At 36.4% G+C, this 27,441-nt stretch overlaps 1 protein-coding gene across 19 annotated transcripts in view; it reads right to left on the bottom strand.

The window, feature by feature from the left end:
* The window catches only part of sif (still life), a 682,529-nt gene extending 655,338 nt beyond the window's left edge, over positions 1-27,191 (bottom strand). For all 19 annotated transcript variants that reach the window (XM_067129380.1, XM_067129383.1, XM_067129387.1 and 16 more), the window contains exon 1: positions 26,884-27,191. The gene's annotated coding sequence lies outside the window, so the exon portion shown is untranslated. The remainder of the gene's footprint in view (positions 1-26,883) is intronic.
* Positions 27,192-27,441: the final 250 nt, after the last annotated feature.

Genomic DNA, 27,441 nt, shown 5'->3' with positions numbered 1-27,441 from the left:
GAAAAAAAAAAACTCCTTCAGTCACGGATAAATTTGGGGACGAGTTATTTGGGACGAATTTGCGTATTCTACGCATCCTTGATGATACGCTGGCGAGGATCAAAGGAAGCTGGCCGTTTCGTACCAACCCACCAAGCGCCCTATAAAATCTGGCTTGGGTACGATCCAAGTGAAATATCTTATGTGGCAGGTCTATTAAGGGGGGGTTCTCTCTCTCTCTCTCTCTCTCTCTCTCTCTCTCTCTCTCTCTCTCTCTGTGAAGAGTTACCATATTTTCTTTAATTCCATACAGATGTGCAAGCTGAATATTTTTTTTCTCTCTCTCTCTCTCTGAAATAGCGGATCGTTTTTGCAAGGAGCTGGATGGCAACTACGAAGCGTCTTTGATGAAACTTAGATTTCCCCTCTCTCTCTCTCTCTCTCTTCTAGATTCCATAATTAATGCATATTTTAAAAACAAAACCAATTCTTATGTAGATTCAAACACTAACATACATATATTTACAATATACTTTTTACAATCACGTAAAAAAAAGACAGTCTACGCACACTGAGAGAGAGAGAGAGAGAGAGAGAGAGAGAGAGAGAGAGAGAGAGAGAGAGAGAGAGAGAGAGAAGAAGAAGAAATCCAAGATTCATCAAAGACTCTTCGTAGTTACCACCCAGCTCCTTGCAAAAATGATTCGCTATTTCAGAGAGAGAGAGAGAGAGAGAGAGAGAGAGAGAGAGAGAGAGAGAGAGAGAGAGAGAGAGAAGATGGGGGTTAATAGCACCATTTAATTCCAAGAGAAAATTAGCAATTCCGGGCACACCCTTGTACAAAAGCTTAAGGCTCCAGTCAGCAATGGGAACTTGGGCGTACTCCGCATGTTTCGTTATATCTGTAAGATGTATCGTGATTTTAACCCCAGGGATATTCCATTTAGGAAAAGATCGGTATCGTTCAGGGCTACCGACTTCCTTGGTGTAAAAAGACACTCAAAAAAATAATTATAATAGTTGCATGATCGGTTTTAAGGCAAAATTTTCGTCAATAATAATAATAATAATAATAATAATAATAATAATAATAATAATAATAATAATAATAACACGACAAAACTTCTATAGGTGACAATAATAGCTTACACAGTCTCTCGGCAGCTTTATAACTTATTTACCGCATTACGGTGTCAGCTTTGCATTTCATTTTACGAATCAGGTCTTCTGAAGAAAATAAATGCAATCTGCCATCAGTATTCATAGCGAAAAAGTTATGAAGAAATTGGGAGATTGACTGGAGCGCAGTGGAGCTGAAATTTTGCGACCAAAGTTGGCAAACTAGACGAAATTATGAACATTAACGGAGAATCCCGGATTAAGGTCCTGGAGTTCTTGGAAAAATAATCGATACGCTTAAGAGAATTTCTAGTTTTATTTCTTTTAAGAGGGTAAATTCGTTTTGGCAAGGAAGCAAACAACCTCGAGGGTCACTTTAATCGTATAAGCCTCTTCTCTCGTCCAAAAGTAAATCTTGCAGAGAAAAAATTGTTAATACTGTAATTTAAATATCCGTAAACATATTGCTAAGTATCTAAAAAAAAAAAAACAAAGATAAACGCAAGGTGGGTGTCACACATGGACTAAAACAGGATGTAACACTTTCCTAACAATTCCTTTGCATAAACCTTCCTCCCCAAAACAGCGAATAATATCTTCACTTCTTCAAAAGAATGATACCAGCGGCGCATCTTAAAGGAATGTGTTTGGACATCCACTATTTCCCTTGTCCGCGCAAAGACGAAACAATAATGAAACGCTAAACATTTCAAATGCCAACGTTCCAGAGTTGTGCAGTTTTCCAGTAATTAGTTTACAAGTAGTTCCTCTTAGGTGCCAAAAACGTAAAATTATTGTGGTCATTTGTGAGTAACCAATAGATATGTTTATGGAAATTATACAATTAAGATTAAGTCTAGAAAAATTAACGGGACTAGTTGAATTAACAAATATGGATAAACTAATCTTGTTAAGAACGGTTAAAATAACTGTTCCCCTTGAGGAAATAATATGAACTCATTCTGTGCCTAGAAACCGCAGAAAAATTCTGAACTTTGACAAAAATAACAGAAACGCAAAATGCTGGGAGCAAAAAATAAATAAATAAATAAATAAATAAACATTACTAAAAAATTTTACAAATTCTACCAACATTTCTAAGGATAAAATTTCACATCCCAGGTGCCAATCTTAAAATTTCACATCCCAGGTGCATATAAACATATATATCGATAAAAAAATAATATATATATATATATATATATGTGTGTGTGTGTGTGTGTGTGTGTGTGTGTGTGTGTATATAATGACTTTTACCAACATTTCCATCACCGTTAATTCCAGTCCTACAATTTACATCAATATGAAAATTGGTGACAAAATTTCCAAAATCTGTCGTACAAGTCAGAGAAATGACTTTTCCATCATTAAATACTATCGTAATTATAGTAAATACTATCATATTTACTATTTACAGTAAATCATATTTACTATAAACACGATTTACACTTGTCATTATGAACGCTGAAGACCGAATGCCATCTTTAATCATTGGCTCTTTGAACAGTATGAGGCTTTCCTCTCGTAATGTTTTCCAGAGAAGGTTTTCAGTGCTGTTTGTCATTGGTTATGACGAACCACAGAGAAAGAGAGAGAGAGAGAGAGAGAGAAGGGGGGAAGAGACATAACCACTCTAACGTGATGTAAGTGCTTTCTCTCCGAAACAAACGCAAAGATCATGAATTTCCAGGAAGACAACTGTGTGTAGTAGAGGCGAAGAAGACGAAGAAGAAGATGAAGAAGACGAAGAGGAGGAGGAGGAGGAGGAGAGAGGGAACGGAGGAAGAAAGAGGATGTGTTGTCCTCCACGGAACCATAAAGAGTCCGTGAGATGCTATTTTTAAAACTCTGCGGCTTCAGAATGACCAATGAGGGCGAATTTGGGGGACTACCATCTCCCAGCTGCTGCTGCTGCCGTCTCTAGTGTTCCTCCTCTTCTTTTTTTTTATACTCCTAATATGGATGAGACAACGGCATGTCACGCACAAAGCGGCATGACTTATGGACACCAAATACACACGCATATACGAACATACACAATCTCTCTCTCTATCTATCTATTTCCATACGCAAAAAGTGGAAAGCAGGCATAAATGCACTCTTCATATGGACACCAACTGACTCTCCTGAATAAATTCAGTAATTTGATTCCTATTTAATCAGAACATCGTTTTTTTTATAATTCCTATTTAGGCTAATCAAAACATCGCTTTTTTTCATAATTCCTATTTAATCAGAACATCGTTTTTTCTATACATGATCCATTCAGTTTACTTATCAGCTTTAAAATCATATATCGATAAAGAAGACTAGCACATATACAATCTCTCTCTCTCTCTCTCTCTCTCTCTCTCTCTCTCTCTCTCTCTCTCTCTCTCTCTCTCTCTCTCTCTCTCTCTCTCTGCTTTCCACGACAACTTTCTACGACTGAGGTCAGCGTTGGACAAAACCGCGATTTAGTTTTTCGTTTTTTTTTTTTCAGAATAACTGAATCGAAGCTGGTGTCGATGACGTATCAAAATATGAAGATTTATTTGTACGTAAAAGAATATTTAAGGATTCGTAGGTGCCAGAGCACAGGTAACCAGGTGCTTATACTTCACTTTCAATATACCAACCGAACATAACACACACACACACACACACACATATATATACATATATATATATATATATATATATATATATATATATATATATATATATATATATATATATATATATATATATATATATAATATATATATATATATAAAACGTCACACGTGTAATGAAAGATACATAGATAAACAGACTATTTATATATAGATAGATAGATAGATAGATAGATAGATAGATAGATAGATAGACAGCTAAATAGATAAACAGACAGACATATAGACAGACAGATAGATATACAGATAAGTAGACAGATAGACAGGTACTGAACAAGTACGCTATTTGAATAATAAAAAAAAACTCCTGACAATTACGGTAATAAGCTATTACATCATCGCCTTACGAAAGGGTCGTATAATCAAGTATTCTGAAGGATGCAGAGATACAGAAATGACGAGAATTCTGATGAACATCTTGTGATGCAACTGAGAAAACTTATTATCGGCGCACTCTTGGAGCAGCGAGACACTTTCCTGCTGTCTCACCTACCCTATCAGGTAGAGTTTCTTTAGTAATGCGAAAAATATTAAATATGATAACTGCTCTTCCTTTTTTTTAAATCGCTATTCTAATTCTGAAATCCCGCCCACCCCACCCCCAACCCGTTTTTTATTCTTATCAAATCAAACAATGCCGATGTCTTATTTTTCCTGATTCATTAAGGAAAGAGTTCGGCTTCTCTTATTTGGTTAAATGGCTTTAGATATCAACGAACATTTATATCATTTTATAGCAGCATGCAAATTCTGTATATATATATATACATATATACGTATATATATACACACACACTACACACACACACACACACACACACACACACACACACACACACACACATATATATATATATATATATATATATATATATATATATATATATATATATATATATATATATAAAATCTTGAAAATATCACTAAGACCAAACTAACAACTGGAAAAGGCTGAAGATTGTGAAGCGTATAATTACAAATTAAACTCCATTATAAATACGATACATCTCATATAAAAACAATGAGGCATTGCTTGTCCAAGATAATTCTGTAAAGAGGACACGACTTTCAACACAGGATTTAATGCAACACAATAAAACCGGCCCAACATTTAACAAGGAACTTAAGGAATCCACTAGATGAGATAACACCAAGGAGAAGAAAAACACGTACTTCATTTGGATATGCTTTTTTTAACTGGCAAAAAAAAAGTTAAGCCAAAAACCTGCACCTAGTCTGGGGTTCAGACATATGGGCTGAAACATCACGGTGAAAACTACTGTATATACAGGGCAATACAGACTATAACTGAAATGCTAACAAAAATCGGCTCTTCCAACAGTGAAACAGGCTGAATTTCAAGATGAATAACGATACAAAAAATAAAATAAAATCGAACCAAATCAAAGATCAAGGAAGATCATAGAGCAAGGAATGAAAATTCGGACCACGTAGCGAATGAACGGAACAAATAAGAAACCCCAAAGCCACCAAAACGTATTAAGCATTAAAGAAATCCCTGGGGAATATAATTCACCCCCCCCCCCATATCAAAGAATTATGCAAAACATCACGTGGAAATTGCTAAGGAGAACATTCTGAAGGTAGTGATCCCACCAAGAATGAAATTCTTAGGATCAGAAATCATATAGCCACGATAAACCTGGGGAAAGGATTTCTAACAGGGCCATTATATAGAGAAATAACCATCCGGCAAAGAATAATGTGAAAAAAATGAAATTCCATTAAACAATCTTTTAAAATGATCTGCTATATGTAAATATCAATTCAGAGAGAGAGAGAGAGAGAGAGAGAGAGAGAGAGAGAGAGAGAGAGAGAGAGAGCGCAGGGAAATGAAAAAAAACTGATAAAAGAAGGGAAAAAAGGGGGAAAAACGGAAAGGGTAAAAAAGAGGGGGGAAAAAGAGGAGGGAGAAGAAGGGGAAAAAAGAGGGAAAAGAAAAGGGGTAAATCAGAGAAGGAAGAAAGAGGGGAACAGGAGGTGGAAGAAGAGGAAAGGAGGAGGAAAAGAGTGGGGTGGGAAAGAGAGGAGGAAGAAGGGGGGGAAAGAGGAGGATGAAGAGGGGAAAAGAGGAAAAAGAAGAGGTGAAAGAGGGGAAAAAAAGAAGGGAATGAGAGGGAAAATCGGTGGAAAGACAGGAGGAAGAAGACGGGGGAAACAAGAGAAAAGAAAAGGGGAAAAAAATAATGGAAAAAAGAGCCAGAGATGGATGAGAAAAAAAAATGAAGATCGTGACTTTGATACGGCGACGGCAGAGAAGAAGATGGGCAAGAAATTACTAGCAATTAACGCTGTAAGAAGATGATAGGACGTGTCAAAGTTCCCCCCGGCTATAAAACGCCTGGCATTCGCCCCATATTAATTAATTAAGATGAAGCCTCCCGTGATTCGACTCTAGTGCCTAATAGCTCCTCTCTAGATTTAATTACGGAGGCTGACAGATAGCTCATTGCTCGAATGATACGGATGATAAATATGGTGTATGTTTTCAACAGCACACTTTCTTGTAATATACACCTGATGTGGGCTGTATATGTATGAAACTAGATTTGGAACTGAACAGTTCAATGATAATATACGCCTGCTGTATACTGTACTGTATATGTAAAAAACAGTATTTGAAATTAAATAGTTCACTAATAATATACCGGTGTGTATACTTATATATGTAAGAGCACTCAAACACATTCTCACGGACTACGTGTGTGTGTGTGTGTGTGCTAGCGCGCATTCACCTATGCGCATTTTCCCTTTAAAGGTGACTCAAATGTTAGTCTTCCGGTTTCCAGCCAATCTTCTGGGATGAGGTTGCTAAACCCTACGCCCATTTTCCACTATAGCTACAAGGTACTTAAAACACTGTTTATATCATGACCTACGCAAAAAATTACATGAATAAAAATAACTCTCCTAATTATTGGAAAATGCTTTCCTTTAACTTAAAACATTTTCACTTTCATAAATTAACTTGACAATAAACACAATCACACTCAACGCAACAGAACATTCTTAAAATTACAAAATTAAAAAAACAATAAGAAAGGAACCCCGAATCACACACTAAACCATCAGAGGATATTCTCAAACTAACAACAACAACAAAAATCAAAAAGACAACAACGACAACAAGCATAAAGGCCCAACAAGCATAAAGGAAGGCCCACCCCAAGAAAAATGCGAGACAAGACTATTGATTCACTCCGGAACTGAGGTCTACAACCTACATATGACGGGAGAAACGAGACGCTTCGAAGCATGCCCCTTGAAGTATGCTAACAACGACGGCAGGTGGTCCGTAAAAACGACGACGACGACAAAGGGTCATTCCGCCCCCTGAATTACGACGCTATGCGAGGACCTCGATCTCAGCTAGGAGCAGCGCCCCGACACGACGGAGGAACTATAAACCCGCCCTTCTTCTTGGGAGAGAAAACACTGCGTAAACAAGACTCGGAGTTTGCCGAGGCCTTTTGCAGCCCCGCAGACTAACAAGGGCCGCGGAGGGAAAACACCGAAACGCGCAAAAGTTCCACGAAGACAAAGTGTGTTTACACTCTCAATGGAAGTCCGAGGTTCCTTTCTCTCTCTCTCTCTCTCTCTCTCTCTCTCTCTCTCTCTCTCTCTCTCTCTCTCTCTCGTATACGTTGCTTCATGGATCTCACAGAAAAGATTCACCAGAACCACGGTGATTCCCGTACACATTTCACCAAATAATATATAATATATTATGAAAAGAAAAGAAAATACTTCAAATACATCTAATGGTCCCTTATTTCAAGAGATATTTAAAAGACAGTCAGGCTGAGTAGTATAAACTTCGGCTCATATAGGCTATATATAATGTATATGTGTATATACTAATCTAAATATAAAATATAATAAAAACAATTTAGCTATAGTTTCGTCGGTATTCTTGTTGAACCTTATTCGAATTTCGCTCAAATCTCGTTCTCCTGTGAGCTTTAATCTCTCTCTCTCTCTCTCTCTCTCTCTCTCTCTCTCTCTCTCTCTCTCTCTCTCTCTCTCTCTCTCTCTCTCTCTCTCCCGGAGCCATGAATAACCACGAGATTCCGCGCAAGTTCTACGCGACTTCTTAACAGATTCCATTCGTAAGCGTTCGGAGTATGCAAGCGAGAGAGAGAGAGAGAGAGAGAGAGAGAGAGAGAGAGAGAGAGAGAGAGAGAGAGAGAGAGAGAGAGAGAGAGAGAGACGAAGGTCAGTAAACTTAAAAAGACTTAGCTAAGGCAAGGGCCAGCTCGACGAAAGTGCAGGCCACAAAAGGCAGGAGAGGACGTTACAGCCTAAGTCAGAGAGTTAGTGCTGATGATTAAAGCTGGTGAGAGAGTTATAACGTACAGACTCCAATTTCAGGTATTGTGATCGCGTATAGTGGGCAACTTACAAAAAATTAAAAAATAAATAAATAAATATATAAATAAAAAGACTCGGTTTTACAAGCTAAGATTCAAGAGGTAAATATAACCAGTTACTGACAGAATGCAGCGGTTACGAAAAAAATATAGATAAATAAAAAACTTAGTTTTACAAACAGCAGCCAAGTTTAAATAGATATATGACCAAAACGGGCAGAATGCAGTAACCTTCAAAAAGAAAGCAAATATTAGAAAGACAGAGAAAAATCTATATAAACTGAATGCAGCTGATGTAGCTATCACTTTCAAAACTTGTGTTTAAAAGAGGGTCTTCTAATAATAATAATAATAATAATAATAATAATAATAATAATAATAATAATAATAATGCCTGTCTACGAGTCTGACAATTGACCAAATTCACCTAATATCCGAGATAGTCGAAATGCAAATTTTATTTTAAGCGGAATAACCTAAATTTCATTGAATAGAAAAGATAAATGACCTGTTAAATAGATCTACATCTACAATGTGGAATCGTCGGTGCAAATCCCGATTGTCGTTTTTTTTCTACTTTTGCACATTTTTCAGTGAACAATTTTAAACAGCCTCTGTTCTTATTATACCCAGCCCAAAAGGCGAACACCGTCGAATGGTACAAAAATGGCCGTCACTTCCGGTTAAGCAGTCTTCCCAAAACCTGTGCAAAATTAAACATAGTACTTCCAACCCAAAACAAAGGAGTGACATCACAGACGCGGACGGAAAGAATCCAATCCTGAAAAAAGGAATTTCATCTAAAGTGGAGCTGCTTCAACCTTTGGCATCCGCCGAGAATTAGACGGGACCTCCGTCTCCTCACGCATTCGCTCACCTCGTCGCTTTTTCCCAACTGTTTCGTTCGCGTTGCTCAAATGAGTGGGAGTGAGACTGTGATTGTCGGTTGCAGTAAAAGGTTTCAGAGATCGACGTAACTGTGAGTCTGGTAAATAGGAGATTTTAGTTATTATTTGTCATTATATATTTTATTCATTTATTTATAAATTAATTCTGGAACTTTTGATCCGTCACTATAATTCAGCTAGGAAAAATGAATTAATCATATTCCAAATATAAAAAAAGAATTCGCTGTATTTTAGCAAGGATAATGAATTTATTATATTTCGCCTAAAAAAAAAGGCATTCATTACATTTCCGCTGGAGGAAAGAATTAATTATATTTCAGCTGGAAAAAAATAATGAAGTACAGTCTAAAAATAACACAAATTACTTCTTTCTAGGAAGTGAATTACTGTCATGAGAGGTAGATTGCTGCTGTTCGCATGTATTACATTTGGCAATTACGCAACCCGCTGGGTGTGGCTAAGACCTTGCTAGGAAAAAAAATAACCCTCTAATATATTATATATATATATATATATATATATATATATATATATATATATATATATATATATATATATATATATATATATAAAACATACTAATCATTTGTTTACAAAATTAGAAGAAAAGGCAATAAAACATCCAATTTCACGCTATTTTGTAAAGGTAGAGAAATTTTAAAGGTAGTATGGGAAGGAAGGAATAACTCGGTCATAAAACAATCCTGTTACAGGGGGCTGTCAAGGTATGTGTAAAAAACAAACCATATTATAATCATGGGCGAGGAGTAATTCCATCTTTAACTTCTCAGATATCATTGATAATCTTTATCCAAGTTCTTTGTCAGGTCGCGCACGAATTTACATGTTCGCACTTTCCAAGTCATTAATTATCTATTGTATCGAATGACCCTTAGTTTCTTGGTTTCACAGCTTAAACGGCATCGAAGAAAATCAATAAAACTCCCTGAACTAGACCCGATTAATTATCCCCATACTGACCTCAAAGCTAATCGTAACAGCTACCTAAATCCTATTAAGTTTCTCGGTCTCACAAAACAGTCTTCTTCTCTCTTTTACAATGGACTATTTTAGGATAGGAATTACGGTGCCCGTATACGATAGACAGCACAAAAGGGGCAAAACACTTCCTGTTTATCTAGAGCAGATACTGGCTGGTCTGATTCCCTTACTCTCTCAGAGTAAAGCTGATAATGCGAGGCGCATAAAAAACGAAGGAATGAGAGGAAGAAAATAAGGTAGAGAAACCTCAAACGAAATGAGTGATTTAAAGACTGCGAATTCTGATACAGACGAGAAAAATCTCATTTTTACGGCGTTTATGCATGTCTTGCCTAATCGTTTTGTGTGGAATTTTTGGTATTAATTGGACACCCCAAATTTTTCTTTTGCAAATATGAAAATATTGTATTTTGAATCTTTTGTAATTATGGAAGTATTGTAATTTTTGTGACCAACAATGTAAATGTGTATATAAACAGTATATATATATATATATATATATATATATATATATATATATATATATATATATATATACACACACACATATATATATATATATATATATTATATATTTATATAGATAGACAGATAGATAGATAGATAAATATTTAGAATGACAGATAAACAGATAGATACATGCAATTGTATTTAGGATCATCTCCATCATGAGTATAAAACATATTACCCAGAGGCACTAGGCTATACTACACAGGATATACTTACCATTTTACAAAACATTTTCCATCCAGTAATATCACGTTGAGCTTAGCATATCTATTTCATCGTTGGTCAGTAACATGAATATAATATAGAAAATTCATCCCGTTTTTTTGTTCCCAATTCATAAATGCACATAAAAAGCAGCATTTACATCTTTGCCCTAAATATGATATCCACTGCTCATCCATAATCAACCACATTTCTGTTTTTTTTATTCTATACTTATGGATGCTGCATCCCCGATGAACACGAATATGAATTAATATTTACAACTTAATGAAAAATATCGCTTTTCACGTCATTCATTCAAGTATTGGTTTTATATATAGGCTGTATATATATATATTCCTTTTGTACTTATATTCATTTATACCTACGAGAGGAAGAAGGGAGGGGGAGAGGAGGGAGGAGACAGGGAGAGAGAGAGATGAAAGGGACACGTACAAATTCAAGTATTGTTTTTATATATTTTTCCTCCTATGCTTCTATTCATTTATACCTACGAGAGGAAGATGGGAGGAGGGACAGAGAGAGAGAGGGAGAGGAAGGGAGGAGGAGGAGGAAGAAGAGGGAGAGAGGGAGGGAGGGAAGGAACACGTACAAATTCAAGTATTGTTTTAATATATCTTTTACTCTAATACTTCAATTCATCTATACCTACGAGAGGAACAAGGGAAATAGGGGAGAAGAGAAGGGATGGAGGAAAGGGGAGGGGGGAAGGTGGGGGAGGGAGATAGGGCACACGGTCAAATTCAAATATTTGTTACATATTTTCCTTTTACACTCCAATTCATCTATACCTACGAGAGGAAGATGGGAGATAGCAGAGAAAGCAAGGGAGGGAGGGAGGGAGGAAGGGGAGGGGGGGAAGGAAGCATTAAAGCGTTATGGCATTCCGCAATCCAGGGATTCGGTTCCATTAAACGACGCCGAATGCAATCCAATAACGACTCTGCTGCTTTCCAGCGGGGCTCAATATAACACTTCGACTCATCATATAAATAAATACAAACAATCCTCCGCCACGCTGTGAGAGAGAGAGAGAGAGAGAGAGAGAGAGAGAGAGAGAGAGAGAGAGAGAGAGAGAGAGAGAGCCATACTGACTAATCATTATATATATATATATATATATATATATATATATATATATATATATATATATAGAGAGAGAGAGAGAGAGAGAGAGAGAGAGAGAGAGAGAGAGAGAGAGAGAGAGAGAGAGAGATACCGCTGTGAAAATCGGATGCCACAATTTACGAAAACTGTCTGGGACAGATTACAATCCTCTTGGCCCTTCAAAAAGAAAATACAAAAACAATAATTGATTGATTAATTAAGGCTATTAAAACTGGCGTCACGGCATCTAGGTTACTGACGCCGGAAAAACAACAAAATACTAATACTTTTGAATGCTGGCTGCTTGTCCTGTATTCTTCTCCACCAGGGCTTCAACCCACAAAAGTCGACTAACTACCAGAAATTCGTATATAAATCATTACTAAGTGAAAAGGGGCTTCCCATTTTTCATAAAACGGGCTTAAATCGCGGCTGACATCGACCCTGAGACTTTTGCTGGCTAGGCTGAGCCGGTAACACACAAGCGCGCGCACACACACATAGCCTATATACTGTATATATATACATATATATATGTATATATATATACACATATATATGTATATCTTCCACTGGAATAAACTACGCCCAAAGGGAATACCTAATAAATCACATGTTCTTCCGCCCTCGCCGAGTGGTAGAAGTCGACTGTTCAGTGTTGTTTCTGAACCAAAGACCCAGGTTCGAATCCTGGCCGGGGAGGAAGCACTTGACAATTTATGATTCCTTTTGGGTTTAATTAAGATCTTCCCAAGGTACAGCGAATTCAATATTAAACGACGTTTGTGATTTAATATCTGTGAGATATATACAGTATATATGTGTGTGTGTGTATGTATGTATGTATGTATGTATATATATATATATATATATATATATATATATAGAGAGAGAGAGAGAGAGAGAGAGAGAGAGAGAGAGAGAGAGAGAGAGAGAGAGAGAGAGAGAGAGAGATGTTGAATAAGTCTGGGAAACGGAAATGACATCGAGAGAAAATAATGATTTTAAATAACGCGAGAGAGACGAATACATACATACATGCATACAAACATACATACATACATGCATACACACACACATATATATATATATACAGAGAGAGAGAGAGAGAGAGAGAGAGAGAGAGAGAGAGAGAGAGAGCTCACAGCACAACTCATTCACTCTCAGTAAGGTAAAATTAAAGTGGAAATGCCACGGTGAGAGCTGTACCTGGGTTTGCCAACACTGAACCCACCAGTTCACTCTCTCTCTCTCTCTCTCTCTCTCTCTCTCTCTCTCTCTCTCTCTCTCTATAAGTGCATATACTACTAACACAAGCCGTGTGTTAAAACACACCCAGCCAACGAATACATACTAATACAGTTTATCCAGTTCGCTGCAACGCCAGGTTATGAGATTCTAGTCCAGATATCTTCTCGCGGCTATATATACCTGATTCCTGATGCCCACGAGAACGGACACGTATTAAGACGTGTGTAAAAGTCATCATTAATAAATCGCAGTTCACCTATGTATCGTTCCGTACGCATTAATGTAGTTCTGACATTAACCTTGATAAAGCGTCCTATCCGACACTCATCTTCCACTGCCCAAAAATATCAATCTTCCCCCACCCAGGAAAGTGTGTGTGTGTGTGTGTGTGTGTGTGCGACATTCCCACCCATGCAGCAAAGCCTTCCCAATGAACAGCAACGTATGAACAGCAGCTGCAGCATGAACGAACAGCTGAGCAAAAGAATACGAGGCCCAAAATCGATGTTTTTTACGTGCGGCTGGGCTGTACCACGTTTTTTTATTTTTTCTTCAATTATCAGGTTATCATGCGCTTTTCCCTGCCCATTGGTGCATGGCTCGTATATATAAAATATTTCCCATTATATCTCTTTCTAAAAGTCCGCCTCCTTTTAATCAATCAGGCACTGTCAACCTGCCTACCTGTCTGAACTCGTACCCGTTCACTCTTTCAGTAAAGCATTCCATTAATCAATCTCTCTCTCTCTCTCTCTCTCTCTCTCTCTCTCTCTCTCTCTCTCTCTCTCTCTCTCTAAGAGCGTACATGTTCCTGTACATCAAGTATCTAGAGGTTATACGAACAGCTTTTCTAGAGAGACGTATTTCACGAATCAGTTATTTTCTTTTTAATTTTTCAACATATATCTTCAACCTACATTCCTTCACCATCTATTACTGCCTTGTAAAGTGGTGTTACGAAATAAAACCTTAAAATTGCTGAAAAACAGTATTTTTGTAGCTCATGTACATAAAGCTTCCATATTTTTGTAATTTCTAATTGTTATGTTGGGTATTTTTTCTAACAAAATATGCACCAAGCATATTTTGAGGCTATCTTGAGCCTGTCTGAAAACCTACGATACTGCTGAACAACGACTCGCATGAACAAGAACTTCTCTCAAGAAAACGTGCAATACTGGAAATCTATGATACTACTCAACACGAACCCACATGAAATCCTACAACACTTTAAATATACGAGCCACGCACGATACTACACTTCAAAACACGAATCCTTATGAAAACTTACAATACTTCAAAACACGTTCTTTACGAAAACCTATGGCATTGCTAGGAAAAAATAACTTGAAAACCTTCAGAAATTCTAAACACGAATCAATACGGAAGCGTATTAAAATAATACGGTACATACGGGCATACACCCCAGAAAAAACTACGATATGTTCCAATGTTAAAGTTTTTAGGAAACTTACGACAGTGGGGATGGGAGCAATACAGGTTAAGAATAGTCACAGGAAAACATGCAACATAGCAGCTGTAATCAACCCCCCATACCCCCTCCCCACCCCGACACAGGGTCAGCCCCCCACCTCCCCCCCCTTTTTTTTTTTTTACAAACTTTGCCCCACCATTTGAATGAATGGGAGTGGACTATTGTTTATAGAACAAAACTTTTATACTGGTATGCTCCCAGTCTATTCATTCCTCAGGCTATCCTACAGTCTGTAACTAATGTGTAGACTTGAAGTATGCACCCTATTTCTATAAAAAGCCTCCCCGATTTCTTTATAGTCTTGACTACTTCCCTGACGTGTATCTCATTACTTCTCATCTGAAATCTATTCAGGTCTTCATTTTTCTTTTTCTTTTTTTTGTAGAAGTGGACCCGAATAGCAAATAATTTGGAGGCGCTAATGAGACCAACAACACGCGTCTCTAATGAACTGTTAAAATTACACGTTCTGCTTGAAAACAAGTATGCAGTAAAAAGACCGTAAGTCAGTTGTAACAGAAGGAAAGTATTCCCTAACGAACATAGAAACAGGTTACAGCGATACTAGGAATGTGCACTGCCATTAGAAACACACACACCGCACGCACACACGCACACGAAGGAACCATCTAAAACACTCATTAAAACTTGTTCATGTACGTGCGTTTTTTCATTTCGCAAAACATAGAGGCTACTCAACAGCACCCGTTAATTCAGTAAAAACACGTTCACCACCGATTTGTAAACCTTAATTCATCTCGACCTTCGCTAATGATTAACTGATCATAATTCAGAGGCGTTTTACGAAAAGTAAGCTTACGTGTAAAACTGCTTCCAAAGATATATCTATGTTAAAAATTTACCATCATCGTATCATTGCCGATTGCATAACATTGACTGAAGATGCTCTGAATTATAACAATGTAGAGCAACTAAAAACAATAACAATTTAGAGTAAAAGTTTAAGGATACATCCACTTGAAATTTGTTTCTCGCCACAAAACCTGAAAATTACGTAGCAAGAAAGTAACTGTGTAGTTAAACTAAAGCAAATGAGCTTTAAATGTTAAATAAATAGGCTATACAAATAAACACAGGTTGCCAAACACACCCGCAAAGGAGAGAAATGAACATCATTAGCCTTAACCTAACTTTTAAACGGCTACTGTTCGCTGTAATGCGAGGACATTTCCTAGAAGTCTCCCTAAAGTAAAAGGAAATGAAAGAAGAGACAAGAAGAGCAAACCGCCCAATAAATGTGGGACAACTAAAACAAATCTTGCGCATTTAGGAGGCAAAAACATCGAAAATAAAACACTTTTTTTTCTACTGATACTGCGGTATTGTCATTTAGACATGAAATCTTTATAACCTCAGGGATAAAGTTCATTTTTGACACTCATGTGAGAATTCCGTGCATTTGTATTAAAGAAATACAAATGCACGGAGTTCTCAAATGACTGTCAAAATTGAAGCGATACTTTTTTTGATGTTTCGGAATTTCATACACAGTACTTTACAAACCGACCTAGTTTTTCTTACGAGACGGATTAATTGGTTTTCTGGAAACCGTTCTTGAAGATTTAATAATGCATTGATATATTGAAGGAAATATCCCTGCAGATCGTAACTCATTTTCACTATCTATTTTTTTTTAACACTTCGCTTGTAAACATCCTGAAATACTGGCTTTCCTGCTTTGGTATTAAGAGAGCAAAGTTCATTTTTTTTACACTATTTCATACACAGTACTTTACAAACCGACCTCTTCTTTGTCATGAGATAATAAAATATTCTATCAAAATGTTGCAAGATAGATTTGAAAGGAACGTAAGTATGTCTAATCACGATTAGAATAATTTTAGGATAACTAGATAGCAACAGTACAGCACATATCACATGGCCAGATATACAGTAGGCCTCAAAAAAAGGTAAAAGAAAAATGAGTGCACAGAAAAAAGTTAGCGACAATCTTCGCCTCACTCGATAAGTTAAACTGAACCAGATTAAATGTCTGCCTTACCCATCGTAAATAAAGTTAATTTAGGATGTGCTCAAACATTCCTTCTTCCTCTTTAATTCTTTACCTCCCGCTCCCGTTCCTTATTTTTAAACCTTTCTTTAAGACGGGGATCTCTTATTACCTTCGGGGAATTACACATTTTTAACCTATTTTTCTTCACCAGAAAGTGTTGTTTCAGATGTCAGATCTTATTTGGAGAGAGAGAGAGAGAGAGAGAGAGAGAGAGAGAGAGAGAGAGAGAGAGAGAGAGAGAGAGAGAGAGAGAGAGGATGGGTTTGTGTTATATACCTGATAGATGTATATGTATATATACATATATATATATATATATATATATATATATATATATATATATATATATATATATATATACATACTATCTCTCTCTCTCTATATATATATACATACATATATATATATAATATATATATATATATATATATAGTACATATATAAATATATATATATACTAAAACACATAAAGAATACGAATCTTTCACTATAACATACCAGACTCGAAGAAAAACAATACCGATAACATTATCACCTCTACAGCCAGGCCAGTCCACATGCCTAACATCTGGAAGAAGACGCCGCCCCACCTGCTTTTTCGCCTGACAATGCTAAAGCGTAGGATGGGGGCGCAGAAAGCCTATAACGGCTTCCCCGAACACAGGGCATTCCTAAGGAACTCCTAATTACGAAGGGCGGCAACGCTCGGAATGACTGAGGTGATGGGACAACGCCCTGAGGAACTCCGGAGCCGTTTATAGAAATGCGAGCCGTTTTCACCGATGCGGAGTCTCTGTCTGTCTGTCTGTCTGTCTGTCTGTCTGTCTGTCTGTCTGTCTGTCTGTCTGTCTGTCTGTCTGTTGTCTGTCTGTCTGTCTGTCTGTCTGTAACACAGTGAAATCATATGTCTATGAATGCACAGAATAATACAGAAATACACATTATCTTAAATAATGTAAATAATAATATCATTAATATATCAGAACAACGATATTAATATAAGCATATTATTATTATTATTATTATCAAAGCAGAACGGACACCAGAAAATGCCCTTGGGACGGCATTAAGCTCTTTCCGAACTTCAAACCAGCAGGATAATTAAAACAATTTGACGCTTATCTGATCAAGGACGCCAAGTTTGACGCGGAATAAAATCCCGTCTCTCTCTCTCTCTCACTCGCTCTCTCTCTCTCTCTCTCTTTATTATCTGTCTATTTACCTATATATATATATATATATATATATATTAATATATATATATATATATATATATATATATATATATATATATATATATATATATATATATATATATATATATATATATATATATATATATATATATATATGTATACAAACACATATATATACACATTTTTGTGTGCAATAACATTAGTCTTAATGAAAACACAGTCACATTTAGGCCTAATATGGTCAAGCCTCTCCCCCCTCCCCCTCACGTAAGTATGCAGAACAAACGTACAATTTGGTCCGACCTTCATTAAGGTACGTAACGTCCCTTAGGTCGGAACCTGACCTCCCAACTCTCTCTTACATTACCATAACTGCTGACGGTCTGGGTGCAGTCGTATAAATATGAAGTCAAATGAAAAGACCACTACGGGTGACGTGACAGACCATGAAATACAGAGAGAGAGAGAGAGAGAGAGAGAGAGAGAGAGAGAGAGAGAGAGAGAGAGAGAGAGCCCACAGACCCAGCCCACCCAACGTGCTCTTTCGTTCCATCTGTCCATCCATCATGTTAGCTGTAGGTTCCAATTATTTCCTCCATCAGTTCCAGCCTAAAACTCGAAGGGTACTCGTGTAAGTATTCATAAAGCTAGTAAACATAAGACACGTTGCTTTATAAGAGTGGAGGAAAATCGCTCTGGTACGATATAATGTAAAACAAAATTTCAATGAAATAAGATGGTACTTTCGTTCGTAACAGCAGTTATTGCAGTAACAAATAATGACAAAGCGATTCGTGATAAAAAGCCGCTCTTATACGATCAAATATAAACAAAAATTTAAATGAAATAGTAGTATAGTAGTATAGTTGCCGTAGCAAAATAAAATGAGGATAAAAGGACTAATACTATACACAATACATTTATTCATACCAATGCATAGAAAACAATCAATAAAAATAATTCAAACAATTCAAAACCCTCTAACCTTTCCTTAGACCACCATGGGGGTTGAAGGCCAACCAACATCCTTGTGCAGGATTCCGTGAGAAAGGTGTAGGACCCTTACCTGAAAAGAAAGGACAAAATTTTGAGGGGAAACAACAGATTGCAATTTATCACACTAAACGTTACCGGGAGTGAGCATAATGGCTGCTTTTTTGTAAATGATTTTAGTGGATCCGGCAGTTTATGCGCGAAATGGCCTTAGGCATAAATCGTGAGAGAAATGGGTAAGAATTTTTAAAATCGAGGTGTGTATACACACACACACACACACACACACATATATATATATATATATATATATATATATATATATATATATATATATATGTTAAAGGTATATATACATATATATATATTAAAGGATAACTTTTTAAAATCTAAATATATTTATATGAATGTGTGTGTGTGTAAATACAATAACAATACAATAAACTCTTCACTTCTCGGTTTTAAAATATATTTGGATCCGATTTCCATTAAAAAAAAATCCTTTGGAAATCCGGTAAGCAAATAAATGCAATGAAGAAATTTCCCATTTCCCATTTGCCCTGCCAAGCCTCGAACTTCTCCAAGGGACAGAAATGCTTTCGGCACACGAACTTTGAAGAAACTTCCTTTAGCTGACATGGGTTCGAAGCTGGACACGAGAAAGGAGAAACAATTACCACAATAAAGTGACACATATGCATAGGCCTACATCAAGACAGAAAACATTTTTGTCACAAACCGTTTTGCACTCCTCTGTAACCTGGACAGAATACGGTTCCTTAACTGTGTTCGTAATACCGATATTATTTCTTGTGAAAAGTAACAAAAACACCAAGAAACTTGTGAGGGCAAGTTTAAAATTTAACCAGACATGCGCTTTTAAGTGAAAATTTGCAAAAAAAGTACAACGGGAAAATTATGAATTATGGCCTACCAACTAGGCTACTGCAATTGATACTACTTCTGTTTCTGAAACCTCCGACGATAACTGAGACTGTATTAAATTAATTCTACTATTAATAATATCAGCAACAGCCTGATTATCATAACGGCAGCAATGCCAGTAAACAACAAGAAAAGTAGGCAAAACCAACACAGACGAGGAACCCGTTTCTCAACGATGCATAATAGACTGAGCGCACACCCAAACACAGGCTACTTAAAAATGCCACCGCATAAGCACCAATTGCAAGCGATTCTCGCTCGACTACGCGACACCAGCAACCGCCAAAAGTCCTTATACTTCCCGATGTCCTTGGGCGTGGGTAGCCGTGCCCACCAATCCCACAGCCCTCTGCTAAGGCTGCTGCTGCTGCTTACCAAGCAAAGCAAGGCAGAGAGAGGTTCGTAACGCTGGGCAAATGGCCGTTCTCCCAATACACCTTGTAATCTCCATGTCATTTGAATGTTAACGGAAGGACTCTCTCGTGGCGACTACTTCTACCGACCACAATTAACCAAAAATCTTACCGGATTTCTTCCTGATATTCACGTCTTTTAAGAATGACGGGTATTTTACTCTTAAATTGGGTATTTTACACTTACGTTTATTGTCACTGCACGAAAACTCACTAATAAAAAATTGTGTACAAGCTGTGCACATAAACAGGCCTACCTAATGATATCCCATCAAGTAGGGTTAAATGAATTACTATTTCTTCTCCACCACCCCTCTCTCTCGCTCTCTCTCTCTCTCTCTCTCTCTCTCACACATTATATATATATATATATATATATATATATATATATATATATATAAATAGATAGATAGATAGATAGATAGATAGATAGATACACACACACACACACACACACACACACACACATATATATATATATATATATATATATATATATATATATATATATATATATATATATATAGCCTATATACTGGTATATATAATGCGCTGGACTACCTGGCGCCGCTAATTATAGAAACAAGCAAACACTGCCTTGCACAATAATCTGCCCTTGAAATAGCTCGGCCGAGTCATGATCTTCCAAAGCGTACCTCAAGGTATAGCCTTACAAACCAAGATAACATGAGTAACAGCTGTAAGCCAGAGCGTGACCAACTGCTACGCAATCAATACATATTTCATCCTATCGTTGCTTAGCATCTTCGTTAGCAGGTGTATGTATGTTATGAAGCGTCGTCGTAACTATTCTATTTGACTTGCAAATATTCAGATGTATTTTTAAGCTGAAATATATGCTGTATATGTATGCTATATGACATTATAGATCTACTTTCCAGATGGATATTGAAAATACAACCAAATTAAGGATAAAACTTCAACGTAAAATCACTTTTCTACAAAATTCCTGAATTCAAATGGTTAAGGCAAAATAACCACATATTTTCGATGTAAAATAACTCAAAAACAACACTGCCTGATAAACTTGCGAGTTACAAAACTCAAATAAGGATGATTTCAAAATATGGTAACTCTAAAACCACACAAAAAAAAACTATTAAAAAACCAATTATTTTTTCCTAAATAAGAGACGCTGTTTTATATCCACGCCTAAAACAAATTCATCAACTGATTCAAGATACAGTTCGCTTAAACGGAACCTAGGCCTATACAGTACAAGTTGCAGAAATCAATTATCGCTAACTGTACCCCCATAAGTTTTCTAAATCTAGAAGATTTAGTAAGTTGTGAAAAATGAGTACTTGGGTAAAAATAAATAAATAAATTTCTTATGAATAAATAAATTATAAACAAATAAATAAATATACACACATACATATATTACACACACACACACACATATATACACACACACACACACACACACACACACATATATATATATATATATATATATATATATATATATATATATATATATATATATATATATATATATATATATATATATATATATACATGTCAAAGTCAAACTGTGAAATCAGTCATTTCGTGAAATGACTGAAATTTCAGGCAGATAGCGAAATGCACTTAGGGACATTTGATCACCCCAGAAGCTAGTACTAAACACGGCGAAACAGTGAGTCACCTACACTGTTTCGCCGGGTTTAGTACTAGTCCCTGGGGGTCAAATGTATTTCGCCGTGTTTAGTACTAGCTCTGGGGATCATATGTCCCGAAGTGCATTTCGCTATCTGCCTGAAATTTCAGTCATTTCACGAAATGACTGATTTCACAGTTTGACATATATATATATATATATATATATATATATATATATATATATATATATATATATATATATATATATATATATATATATATATATATATATATATATATATATATATATATATATAATAACGGGGTCTCCAGACATGAACGCGAAAGATAAGGTGCTCACGCAAGAACACATGCGGGTACCATACCAGGGACACATGCCTACTGTGTCCAAAGCTTGCCACAATCTACAACGAAAGAGGAATGCTGAAGATTAGTGTGGCTAAGACAATAACATATTGTATCGAAAAAAACAATACTCGCTGAGATATGGTCAAGGTATTTCTTGAGCATTTCTTGGCTCGGAGCAGAGAACAACAACTACAGTATTCGCCTTCCATGTAACATATCAGGGGAGAACAGCGACAGAGCAACATATTTTATAGTATGAACGATCACACAGCACCAGGAGCTTAGCAAATGTCTTGTGATATTCAGTTTATAAAACGGTCTTCATTCCTCAAAACTAGGCCTAACCTAATTTATGGATAAGTATCAACAAAATTCCACTAAGTGTCCGCCTTTAAAATGTTCTTTATAATTAAACTATCATTTTCATCATCCACAAAAATTTGCGACTTAAGAAAAACGGAAATATAAAGCGAAATTAAGCAGATTTTGCAGCTTTTTTCCCACTCGTCTACTTAATTTGATAAAAATCAAACCTAAACCAGTCATTGCGAAGTAAAACTGGGATGTATTAACAAAAAAATACATTTAGTGTTTTTGCTGTATAACATAACGAATATCGTTTAGTTTTTTTCAGCCTTAACAAAACGCTCTCAAGTTAGCCTATACAGATATCGCTTTATAGCTTTCCCCTATGGTGGCTCAGTGCTATAGAGCCTGAGACATGGTTTGAGCAAATGTGAATCAGTGTTACTTGAGGAGGACTGCGTGTTAATTTGACCAACCGTAGCCCCATTGTTCTTGAGAAGACTTGAAGATTTTCCAAAATATTCCTAGGTAAATCTTTGGACCCCTACAGTGGCCCCAGGGGCCAAGGTTTGAACGACCCGGAATCTACATAAAGAAGTGTTCAAGCAAGTTTCGCCATTTCAGACTTAGGAGTCCTAAAGAAGATGACTTTATAAGACGCCTCCCCACGCACCCCCGTCTTCACGATTTCTTGACAATCCCCATTGAAAGGGAGAGTAATCCCCTATTTAAATACATCTGAATCCCCTTTATCAAAAAGCTGTTTTATTTATGCTCGGTAAAAAGAAATGAATTGTTTCTACAGAATCATTCGAAAATGTGTTAACTTTGCGCCCTACGTACAGACGCTTGACATTGTGATAAAAACCTCACATAGAGTTTTCATCTCAGCTCAGTTAAAAATGCAAGTAACTAATACCATCCCCGACGCCAACGCATGAAAGGAACCACACAATATAACAATAAACGCATTAACGACGATGCGTTTAACGGCGACAGCCACAACGCACGACAGAAACGACAATGCACCGCCCTAAATCATTATCTCGACTCCTCCTCACCGCATAAGCCTCCCGAAAGATTGGAATCCCATTGAAACAAATAAAGTGGAGCACTTCACGTTAGGCCTATCTCTCGAGTGGTAAGCCTCGCACTCCATGTGTTATCTGACGTCGTAGATTAAATGGTTTCTACTTCTTGGTCATTAGGGGTAAAATTGCATTCTTTTCTTTTAATCGCCCACAAAGGAGAACGAGTGTCCACTCGCTGAAAAACGGAGCTCCATTTCTTGTTAAGAGGAAGCAATGAACAGTTGCCCAAATATTAGGCTCACGCATCGTAATAAAATTATTTGACTAGTGTATAATGAGTTAGCAGCACCTTTGAACGTTCATGAAAAAAAAAGTAAAAATCTTCAACACTTATTCAGTATAAAATAAAAAGGACTTAACGTTTTCCTTGTGTTATAACTTAAAGTTTAAAACAAGATAAAATAAATTGGTTACGCCATATAAAAAATGTCGCCAAAACAAAACAACCAATACACGAAATAATCAATGATGAACTTCATTTCACACTGATTATTTCGTGTGTTGGTTATTTTAATTTTTAAACAAACACCTTTCAGCAATGCTACATAATTATTTGAAAATTTCCTCTAGACCGAAGCACAAAAAATGTTAAACAACAAGGTTCATAGAACCCACTAGCCTTGCATTCCCCACCTACACTGTAAGAACAAAAGCTGTTGTCCTTAAACTTGGGATTGTCCTTAAACTTGGGTAAACCAACGACTGTCGTAAAAAAAAAAAAAAAAAAAAAAAAAAAAAAGCACGCCATGCACCTCAACCCTGACTGACATATTTTTCAGGCAAAGCTAACTTACACACAACACAAATGACTATGAAACAAATAAATGGGCACATCTCACAACATTATGTCTCAAAGGGATTAAATAACTTATTATACTTTTCTACAGATTTATTTACACGACAACTGGCATTATTTCCCACGCAAAATTTAAAGCAGCGATAAACATACATTATCTTGAAATAACATAGGCCTATCCATTAAAATGGTTCCTTCACTCCAAAGCCGGTATAAGGAACTAGCAGTTCGGTAAAATTCCTGATCAATATTCACATTAATCTCTTTAACGTACTACAATGTTCACATGGCGAGAGGTCTTTGAATTAAAAAAAAAAAAAACATACAGTATCCTAATCCAATTAATTAGTTAAAATAGTTCCTTCATACCAAAGCCGGCACAGGGAACTAGCAGTTCTGTAAAATTTCTTGTCAATATTCACATTCATCTGGAACGTACAACAATGTTCAAAACAGCAAGAAGTCTTTGAGTTTATCTGAAAACACATACATTATCCTAAAAAAGATATGGGCCTAACAATTAAAATGGCTCATTCATACCAAAGCCGGTATAGAAAACTAACAGTTCGATAAAATTCTGATCAATATTCACATTCGTATGTATAACGTACTACAATGTTAATAGTCATTCGGTAAAATTTCAGATCAATATTCACATTAACCTATTTAACGTATTCAAAACAGCAAGAGACCTTTGGTATTAATAAAAAAAAGAGAGAAGAAAAGCTCCTTGATTTCAGAGCCTAGTCTCACTCACTCTTCCTCCGATCCTTTTAATCAACCGGTGTAAGGACACGTCGATTCCCTCTCGGTCCCGCTAACTAATTACTCATGTGAAGGGGAAATGACCTTAGCATTAGGGCTGGACATATTATGTATTAATGCAGGATGATACAACCGGGAGAGAGAGTGCGGAGGGAGAATAGGGAGAAGGGAGGAGACGGGAAGAAGGGGGAGGAGGAGATCATAATAACCAAAGACTGCTTTCTGAATATTCTTGGGATATTACACTGTCTGCTGACAGGAAGGGTGTCTTACTTACGGAAATGGGATTTGAGGAAAACACCTAATGGATTAATTGAACCTAATGGAAACTATAGGGGTTAAGTTCACTTCATAAATCATGTTCTGTAAAGCGAATTTAGCGCTTCCTCTCTGTCTATCTCATATATATATTACTAGACCAATAGCCACGATGATCCCTTTATCAGAAGATTCGAACACACATTCAGTAGTGACAATGAGACTACTACTTAATCGACTAGCATAGTGTACTAGTCCTACGTGATACTTTCACACCTCCTGCTGTACGTGGAAACAGTTCCATTACGGAAGGAAGGGGGTTCTTCCTTATCTGGTTTCAAGGTTAACGGAAATAAGCATTTCCAAAATGTGTTTTGAAAAGGAGTTAAGACGTCATTGTGGCTATTATGAATACATACATGTCTGGTGAAGGTGACTATCATACAAAAGAACACACACATTAATAAATGTACATATATATAATTATATATATATATATATATACATGGTGTGTGCGTGTATTGAGACTAAGCTAGTCTATATAGTCTATTCCACCTCTAGGCTTGACCATAAAAGCCTATCGTACCCCTGGCTATCCTCTGATAATATATACCAGCATTAAAATCCGTATACAACCCAAAGAAATTAAGATTACTGTGTTCTCTTTTTACAGTAATTGTATATTTAACACAAAACGACCAAAATGTGTCATTCCTGAAAAACGTCACAGTGGCCTAGCCTGTCCAAACTACAAATTAATGATCACGTCACTAGGCCTACAGTCAGCAAACATGACCTCCAAAGGTACTATATTGTATATAATGTAAAGGTACAGTATTGTATATAATGTATTCATAATGAATGTTGCATATCCACAAGTGAACTAAGAAAATGAAGTTCGTGCAGAAAACGTAGGCCCATTTCGGTAACAAAAATTATCATGGTCAATCAAATCAGCTAGCCCTATGTCAATAAGTAAATTAGACTACTTCCTTTGCATTCAACCTAAGTTGGGCATGCTATAATTCGTTTTGCACGAAGACCTAGATCAATTCATATTCACGTTATAGGCGCAGTAATTCGCTTATAACCTATTATAAGAATGTTATATTACAAGGCTTTCCGCTATGCTAAGGATCGGTCCAACATGGGTCTGTATCTAGTATAGGTCTATGCTCTGGAGGCCCTCCAATTATGGTTATGACGATTACATTAAGATTGATTTACGATAATTCAATCAATGCCGATGTGAATTATCATAAAATCCAGTCGCTCCGATATTAATTATACTCCTTAATTCGAATGCTTGTTCTAGGTACCATCAAAAGTCAACTTGTAGCCTAGGCCTAGACCTACCGTTTGCTTTGCACCAGGACATAGGCCTTTTAGGATTAAACAAAATCTAAATAACAAACTGAAATCATAAATAGACAAAAAAAAACAGGTACATACCTTAAAAAATAATTCGGTAAGGAGATTGTGAAAAATTCAACATCTGGATAAAAAAAAAAATCCACTATTCCTTAATCGCCGATTGTTTGTTAATCTCCCAGACATGGAAATTCGAACTTAAATTCCTTATTTAATTATTTGCAGCCATAAACTTTACAAAAAAAATTAACTCCGTTCTCGTTAAAACCTTCACCACAAACTTAATTTTTTTAGTTAAAATCACTGGGCACAATCAACGCCATTATGAAAAACTGCAAACTGAGCACGCGCACTACACATCATTACTTGTCTATAGCGCGCAAGACACTGACGTTTGTTTCTACTGCAAACTGTGAAATACCCGGGTCGAGTTAACAATGCGTCTTTTAATTACCCATTTTATTTCCATATCAGGATTATATTCAACCGTATTCTTAAATGAATCAAAATAAATACCACTAACACTAATAATGTTTATAGCTTGACCGATCACAAAGCCGTAATTACGATCAAAATAAGGATGGTCTTTGGTTCTACGTGGCAACTTTGTTCAATGGCACGTGCCCAGCAAGTGACGTC

Source organism: Macrobrachium rosenbergii, chromosome 27, assembly GCF_040412425.1.
Source record: "Macrobrachium rosenbergii isolate ZJJX-2024 chromosome 27, ASM4041242v1, whole genome shotgun sequence".
Classification (NCBI taxonomy): domain Eukaryota; kingdom Metazoa; phylum Arthropoda; class Malacostraca; order Decapoda; family Palaemonidae; genus Macrobrachium; species Macrobrachium rosenbergii.
The sequence above is the reverse complement of the archived record's forward strand: the minus strand, read 5'-3'. Positions and strand labels throughout refer to the sequence as shown.